At 38.3% G+C, this 9,287-nt stretch overlaps 1 non-coding gene across 1 annotated transcript; it reads left to right on the plus strand.

The window, feature by feature from the left end:
* Positions 1-9,180: 9,180 nt before the first annotated feature.
* Positions 9,181-9,287, plus strand: LOC122025860. Its single transcript, XR_006123884.1, has one exon. It is a non-coding gene; the product is annotated as a small nucleolar RNA R71 (small nucleolar RNA).

The following is a 9,287-nucleotide window of genomic DNA, read 5'->3' on the forward strand; positions in this document are numbered from 1 at the left end:
TTAGAGTATGATTTTTTTTGCTCAACAATACCATTTTGTTGAGGAGAATAGGGAGCTGTTGTTTAATGCTTGATCTCGTGTTCAGCACACAACTCAACGAATGATGATATATATTCACTACCTTGATCACTTCGAACCACCTTAATTTTCCTATTAAGTTGGATTTCAACCTCACTCTTATAGAGAATAAATTTCTCAATAGCTTCATCCTTACTTTGGAGAAAATACACATAACTGTATTTGGTGTGATCATCTATAAAAGTGATGAAGTACTTATTCCCACCATATGTCGGTGTCCCTTTAAGGTTGCACACGTCGGTGTGAATTGGACTGAGTGGTTCAGTATTTTTTTTAATGTGTTGAAAGAATGACCTTGTCATTTTTTTACTTTAACACACGTATCACACTTGTGTTCTGAGTCAAGGTAAAAAGTGTTGGAGCAATCTAGTGACCCTAGGTTTTGATGTTTGGGCAAAGACTTAAGTTAGGTTTATTATTGTATTTGATATGCATTGTGAGTGTGCAGGATACATATACAACAAGGAAAGTCCAAGTGTGATCTTGGCAAAGGAGAAAGGTCCAAGGATGAGTCTTGGCAGTGTAAGTCTAAGCATGTAGTATTGGCAATGTAAGTCCAAGTGTGACTTGGCAATGGATGAAGTCCCGAAGGCGCGGCCTCTTGACAAAGGAAGACCCGACAACAATGACAAGGCCGATGGAAACTCCATAAGACAAGATGTGAAGGATGGAGAGGCATTCGAGGGACGCAAGGCTGATGGAGGAGGCTAGAAGGCTAGGTCTAGGTTGGTCGGGCGAGGACAAGTACTGAGTGAATGTACTCGGGGGTTAAATCCCAGGATTAGGGGTTTACTGTAGCGTTACTGTAGCATTATTGTAGCAGTATTGTAGTGTTACTGTAGCAGTCGACTGGTGTTTTCATCAGTCGACTGGTAGCCGACCGTTGGCTTATAACGGTCGAATTTCACTTAGGACCAGTCGATTGGTGGTTGTACCAGTTGATTGATGGCGAGGAAAACAATAGGTGTTTTCCTCCTGAGCTCTATTTAATAGAGCTCGGGGTGCTTGGCCAAGGTTGACAAAATTAATAGTGGTTAATCCTAATTAGAGTCTTCAAGTGCCCAAGTAATATAGCGTGCTTGTACGAGGTTGTGGCTGTTGGAATGTATACTAAAAGCCTAGCTTTTGTAAACATTTATTTTGAAATAAAGAATCACATTGGTCAAAAATATCTACATTTATGTTAAGTGTAGTTGTTCAATTAATTTATATCGTAGATAACATGGTGTGTGGTGTCACGCACAGAAAATCATGTTATCAGTTCTTTATAAATTATAAACAGTTGCTCACGACTAAGATGGAAAGAAACAAACCGTCGGTAAAGTCGTAGTGTGATTAGGGATTAGTTTATCTTGACTAATAAATTATACTAGTACACTCTAAGTTTATTGAGTAAGACCATTTTAGGTAAGTTCTTTTTATACTGACTTGATAAAAGAACTAGATCTTAGTTATTATGGAAGTGTGTACTCTTAATCCTAATATAATAACAAATACATATATTCAGTATTTATTTCTTTGACTTATCAATGGGTGAGATTTAGCTCGATAAATCAATAAGCCCGATAAGTTAGGAAATAATATTACTTATAGTGTGTGTTGTTGATTATAGAAGGAAACTGTGTCCTAGTAATCTAGCTTGAGAATGACCCCAAGAGGAGCTCATAAGGATTGTCATGTTAAACCCTGCAGATGGACTTAGTCCGACATGACGATGAGATTGAGTGATACTACTCTTGGACTAAGATATTAATTAAGTGAGTTGTCAGTAACTCATTTAATTAGTGGCCATTCGACATCTTAAACACAGGGAGACTAACACACTCATAATAAGAAGGAGCCCAAAATGTAATGTGAGATTGGTGCGGTAGTTCAATAATAATTCTTTAGTGGTATGAATTATTATTGATGAAATTAAGTTGTGTGTTCGGGGCGAACACGGGAAACTTATTTTCATCAGGACACCAAAACCAATTCCTCCTCTCGGTCCCTATCGTAGCCTCTTGAATGTAGAGAATTATACCCACCTATACTCACTCTTTGGTGGCCGTCCAAGCTAGCTTGGAACCCAAGCTAGGGTCGGCCAAGACCCAAGGATTGAGTCAAGATTAGTGGTCGGCCCTAGCTTGGAGTCCAAGCTAGGTGTGGCCGGCCACATATAATATAAAAAGGGATTTTATTTAAATTTTTTTTATGTGGATAACATGGTTTTAAAAGAGAGTTTAAAATTTAAATCTTTCCTTTTATAGCTTTCTACAAAAGATTAAGAAAAGATTTGAAATCTTTCCTTATTTGTAGATTGAAAGGTGGATTTTAATTTTAAGAAAACTTTCCTTTTTTAACCATGTTTATGATTTAAAAGAGAGTTTAAAAATTAAATATTTCCTTTTATAAGTTTCTACAAAAGATTAAGAAAAGAATAAATTTCTTTCCTTATTTGTAAATTGAAAGAAGATTTTAATTTTAGAGATAACTTTCCTTTTTGGAAATCATCCACATGTTTAAAAGAAATATTTTAATTTATAGAATTTCTTTTTATAATCCACCTTGAAGGAAAAAATTATTAGAAAAATTTTTATTAAAAAATTTCTGGAAACAAATTAGGAAGTTTTAATTCTTGTGAATAAAAACTTTCCTTGAAGGAAATATAGGTGGCCGACCATGTTATGTGAGAAAAAAAAATTGATTTTATCAATTAATTATTTCTTTTTCATGGCAAAGAAAATAAGAAAGTTTTGTTAAACTTTCCTTATTTGTCAAGGCCAAGGATTATAAAAGAGAGGGTAGAGGTGCCTTCAAGGGAACGACTCTATTCTATTTTTCTTCCTCTCTTTTCCTCCTTGGTGGTGGCCGGCCCTATTGTTTTTTCCTTCTTCCTTTTCTTTCTTATTCATTGGCCGGACCTTATATTCTCATGGAGCTTGAAAGTGGTCGGATTCTAGCTTGGAGAAGAAGGAGAGAAAGGAAGCATCCCTTGGAGCTTGGTGGTGGTGGTCAAACCACATCTATTCTTGGAGTACTTGCGGTGGCCAAATCTTGCAAGGAGAAGAAGGAGATTTGGTGGTTCTCATCTCGGTAGATCGTTGCCCACACAACGTCCGGGATAAGAAGAGGAATACGGTAGAAGATCAAGAGGTTATTTGCTTACAAAGAAAGGTATAACTAGTAATTTTTTTCGCATCATACTAGTTTTCTTTGTATAGTTATTTTTGGAAATACCAAACACAAGAGACATATGATTCTAGAGTTTTTGGATTTGTTTCAAATTTGTGTTTCTTTTGTTTTATTTTTCTAATTTGTGATTCGATTGTTCTTTTTGGTTAAACCTAGAGTTATATAAGGAAATTAAATATTAGTTTTCCTTAAAAGGCTTTGTCTAGGAAGTGGTGGTTGCTCCCATATCCAAGAAGGTCTAGTACCTCACCATGTTTAACTTGGAAGCCAATTTTGGAAATTAATATTTAATTGAATTTATAACATAGGTGGATTTGGATCAATAGTGTTAAGTTCCGCTTACGATCCAAGTCTAAACCATTAAGAACAGATAAGTTAAATTTGGAATCAATAATGTTAAGTTCCGTTTGCGATTTCTAATTTAACTTCTAAAGAACACAATAGGTTGTTTATGAAAGGTTCGACACTTGTACAAAATTTTTGTACAGTGGAACCGGTACGATCTTCCTAGGACCAACCAATAGTGGCAAGCTTTCTCCACCCACAAGGAGCTATGCGAGCTAGCGGGAAGTTCTCCAGGGAATCATCCATCGACGGATCGGGATAGTCCACCTTACGGGCAGCCGTGGAGTAGGAGCATGTTTCATCTTTGAGCCAGTTCTCTACTTAAAGAAGGGTTATGGAAGCAGCATGTTTCTCTTTTAGATAGAGCATAAATTGGGTCTGGCTCTCTAGATCCGCATAAGCTTTCTATTTCAACGCTACTTCTGCCCGAGCCTGAGACTTAGCAGCCAACCAAAGGTCCTCAATGTCTCGATGGAGAGAAGACTGAAGATCTCTGTCATGCGTCATCTCGGCTAAAGCAATATCCTTTTGGGCAAGTAGCTGAGTCAGATGGGCTAGCTGTTCGTGCAGGGGTAACACCTCGTCAGACTCGGAAGTAGATTCTATGGTCAGAAGATGCCGGCAATAAAAATATGATGGTGTGGGGGAACTCAGCCCTTTTCAAAGAGGGAGATGTGAAGAATCGACTTCGAAGGATTGGTGAGGTCCTTCTCCCGAGATAGATTGGGTGATTAAACAAGTCACGTATCCAAGGATCTGAGGAAAGGAGTAGCATTTAAAGACGCCATAGTGGAACAAGTAAACTAGAGCATGAGTCTAGTCAGTCGGACTTGAGCCTCCTTCGACTAGACTTAGGAGGAGGCTTGTGATATAATGCATGATGGTGGGGTCCGATAAAGTGTGGTAGTCAGAAGTCAAGAGGATGTGGCAGTCATAAGTCAAGGGGGCGTGGTAGTTTGAAGTCAAGGAGACGTGGCAGTCAAAAGTCAAGAGAACGTGGCAGTCAGAAGTCAAGGGGACGTGGCAATCAAAAGTCAAGAGAACGTGGCAGTCGGAAGTCAAGGGAGCGTGGCAGTCATAAGTCAAGGGGGCATGGCAGTCAGAGTCAAGGGGACGTGACGGTCATAAGTTAAGGAGATGTGGTAGTCAACAGGTATAGAAAGAGGAAGTAAGACCGAGTGACAACATTAGCCACTGTTACGATTCCGCAAGTGCACGGATTCGTCGTCAGTAATATATAAGATTGTTGAACCACAGGGATTGTTGATTAAGCACTAGAGATGTCACAAAGTAAGTTATCTAGACGGTCGAAAGTTGGCTTTGACGCTTATGAACTAACAAGTGTGATTAAAGAGAGGGAAAGAAGGTTGAGACGAAGAGAGAGGAGAGAGAGAGAATTGATCTTGGAGGGAATGAGCTCTGGGAGATGGATTCTAGGATTTCAATTTCTTTATAATACTAGGAGATATTACATAGATTGCTTAGTTTCTACTCTCTATGTCTATGCTCTTGCAGAAAGTTAAATTGGTCAATATCCCTAAGTATCGAATAGAGATGATTCCTATGATATCCTATAACGGTTAACCCCTGTCACGATGGTGCCTCGGTAGATCACAGGAATACATGTCTAGCTAGTAAATAACAATAAGGATAAAGGTAGATATTTGGTACGATTTTCTACTTCCTTATGAAGGAATTGCCTCTCCTTTCAAGAGAATGTCTTAGACGTCCATGAACGAGTTATCCTTGTCACTAGGGCCCCTCGGGTATATAATCTAGAACACTCTTTCTACGAGAGCAGCAATTCTTAAGGGATTGTTTCTCCTTTTAAGGGAACATTCTAGACGTCCGGAAAGGGTTACCCCTGTCACTAGGGCACCTTGGTCAATATGCTCTAGGGCATCCCCTTTGTGTGATTAACAATCCTCCACATCAATCAACAAAGCATACAAAGAAATATGAATATGTCACATACATATTTCATCATGAACAAGATATTAACAAGTCATTGAATAGAAATATAACAAATCTACATAGTTCTACATCTCCATCACATTACAAATACTTACTAATCCTAGAAGAGGATATCTACTCTATTGTGAGAGAAGAACAACTCCAAAATATAAACTAAAGCATACTTACAACCCTTGATGTGAGAAAAAGGGAAAGAAGATATGCTTGCCGAGATTTCCAATGTCTTGGGGATGCCTCATTGCTCTGGAGATGGACGAAACGTCAAGGGATGACAGTGGATGAAGCTCTAGGGTTTCCCCCAAAGGGGAGAACCCTTTCCCAAGGAGAGAAACGAAGTCTCGAACCAAAGATGCCCCCAAGAATAGAGTTCTTGACCCTTTTATAGGTTAGGACACGGGCGCCGCACGGCCCGTGGCACGGCCGTGCGAGATCCGCACGGCTAACTGCCTCCTCCCTTCGGGTTGAGTAGCACGGTCGTACGAATTGACACGGTCGTGCCTTCCTTCTGCACTAGTTACACCGCACGGCCGTGTGAATTGACACGGTCGTGCCTTCCTTCTACTCTGGTTACACCACACGACCGTGCGAATTGACACGGTCATGCCTCCCTTCTGCTTTGGCCGTGCAGAATTGTATCAAGGCCGTGTAGATCATTTTATCACATCTTAACGTGATATTATTGAGTTGAGGTCTTCATCAAAGTTTTAGATCTTGAAGTTATCTACAATTCGATATAAAAAACAACCCAAAACTCCAAAGGAACATAAAGTTATGACCATTTTAGTTTTAGTCTGCAGTGTAGAAATTTCACACGGCCTGGACATGGCACCTTGGAAGCTCTAGACTCCAAATCGCATGACGTGATCAATAGGCATACTAGCATACCAAGGTGCCATGTCCAGAGCTTAAACCTAAGTAGAAGCTTTGGACATGGAGTTAAGCCTAAGTAGAAGTTCTCCGTGTGTAATAAGTGACTTAACTTTGTCAAGTGGCAATCTCTAAGCCTAGTCAATTTTTCATTTAACCGTGTTCCTCATACTTCCGGCGATAGGCACTTACCTTCCACACGCAAGGTTCGTTCCACTCAAAAAAAATGCTATGCATCATCTACACAAGGTCTCAAAGGAATACTCAGTATCAAGAGAAACATAGCATTCATTTCCCCAGTAACCTAACTCGGTCTCAAAGGGGTGAATTGCTAGTTTCCACTGACGATAACTATTTTTTTATCCCTTATTTTTATTTTTATTTTTATGTTTGCAAAGTATCAAACTTGAACAAACTTTCATCATTTTTTTTTATTTTTTTTTTATTGATTTTTCCAAATGAGCTTACATGATCTGAGTTTATCCAGTAACCAAAATGTAGTTGAGAGGTCACCATAGAAGCAAGAGTACTAGTCCGGTTCTATGAATCATGACTATTTTCAAAAATATCTACTATCAAAGTCAAGCATAATGTGAAGAGATCCTAAAACTAGGCCAACATTCAAATTCGTCTAGTAATAACAATGCTTACTTCATGCTACTGTGGATAGGAAAATAAAGATCAATAGACATACTAGCATACCAAATCACACAACATAAATATCTAGATGAAACGTGCTAGTATTTTGCATTAAAGAACAAACAATCATGATGTGATAAATGATGCAACTAGGAAAAATTTATTATGCAAAAGAAATAAGCAAAAACTAAACTAAACCAAATGCATCCCCCCAGACTTAAACTTTTCATTGTCCCAATGAAAAATAAAAATAATATGGAGGAGATTAAAAGTAAGAGAAGGTACCAAATGATGCATGCCAAATGCTCATGTCATTAACTTCTCCATTATGTAATTGCACTCCTCCTAATCTTTGAGTTCTATAAAAAAAAATTGACAACAAAAATTAAGTAGAGAATACATACTTATAATGAGGAAAGAAATGAAACTATAAAGGAACTAAAAACATGAATGAAAACAAGATTGAACTTGGACTACCTCCCAAGAAGCGCTTGTTTAAGGTCATTAGCTCGACCACCTCATTAGATTCATCGAAGTCTCGCTCCTGGAGAGGTAAGATAATTCATCACCCTCTTACCGAAGGCTCTTATTATGGAGGGAGCTTTCATCAAAAAGTGAAGAATCACTCTATCCATCATCGTCTTCTTGGAAATTCTTTCAGGAGGTCAAAGACGGTTTAGATCGAGCTTCCAATTATAGGTCCCATGGAAATCTGCACACCCAAAAGAAAAACATACCTCTCCCAAGCATGCTATATTAGATAGAACTAGAACCTTATTAAGATGAACTGAGTATGTATCACAAATTGATTCACATCCAACAAAATCTACTACTGGTACATCTATGAAATTTTTCAAAAAATCACAAAGGATACTAATCTTGCTTTGCTGAGAGATACCTAAAAGTTCTAAACATATGGATGTGACTTCTGAATCTTGTATTGGCTCTAGCTCAAGTAATGGTGCCTCTAAAAGTGGTGATTCTTGGGGTTTTGCTTCTATTGCACAAGTCTCTACACATTGGTCCACAACGTGTTCAATCCTTGCAACTCTCATAATCTCAGAAGGTTGTGTGGATAAAGGAGGTGATTTTTGAGATGCTGCTTCCACAACACAGCTCCCTACACTTCCCTTTATAACATCATCATCAACACAAGCATCAAAAAATAAATCAATATCAATATCCTCAGTGGGAGAATCATCTATAGGAGGATCACTAACTTCATTTGCAATTTTAAGTTGATCTACCACATCACATTCATCATCGGAAAATTTAATTTCATCATAACATCCAGTAAACCCAGAAGGTAGATCTGAAAACTTGTTATCCACTGCATTATCATCATGATCCTCATCTGAAGAGTTCTCATCTTCATATACATCCATAAATCTACACTCAACCATATTAGTGTCACATAATTTGTCAAAGTCTTCGTTTTCATTGACCCTCACTAGCCTTTGTGGAAAAGGAACCTTTAGTGAAGGTCCTGGGAAAGGTACTTCCTTTTTTCCATATTTCCTTTGAGCTTGTGGAGGAGGTCCAACTTGCTTATCTAGTGTAAGTGTGATCAATTGTTGAGGGAAAGGTACTTGTGGCCTTTAGGAACTTCCTGGAGTAATGAAACTGAGTTCTTGAGGTCTTCTATTGTTCTTCTCCTCAATTCTAAACAAATCCTTCTTCAGTAGTTCTTCATGATTCTTGCCACTTCTCAACTTAAAATTATTACATTGTTCACTAGACACTGTCTGTGTAGGAGGAGGATCTTGTTTGAACCATTTTGAAACAATGTTATCAATCTTCGCCCCTAAATGTTTGAACTCCTCATTCTGTGACTTGTGGATTTCAAAACTCTTGGATGGTTAAATTGTATTTTGTTTGACAGGCTCTCTCGTATATATGGCTTGTCCTTCTTGAATTTCTGAGGGAGATTCCATCCAACTTTTGTTCGACCATTCATGGAGGTTCAATGTCACTTGATCAATTAACATATATGCTTCATCTACACTCTTGTCCATAAAAGAACCTCCAGCTGATGAATCTAACAAACACTTATCTGAGAAAGAAATTCCCCTATAGAATATATGCAAGGTCAGCCATTTCTCCAAACCATGATGAGGGCACTGTCTTTGTAGACTCTTGAATCTGTCTCATGCTTCAAATAATGATTCTTCATATGCTTGAGCAAAATTTGTGATGTAATTCCTCATACA

This window comes from Zingiber officinale, chromosome 9B, assembly GCF_018446385.1.
Source record: "Zingiber officinale cultivar Zhangliang chromosome 9B, Zo_v1.1, whole genome shotgun sequence".
Taxonomy (NCBI): Eukaryota; Viridiplantae; Streptophyta; class Magnoliopsida; order Zingiberales; family Zingiberaceae; genus Zingiber; species Zingiber officinale.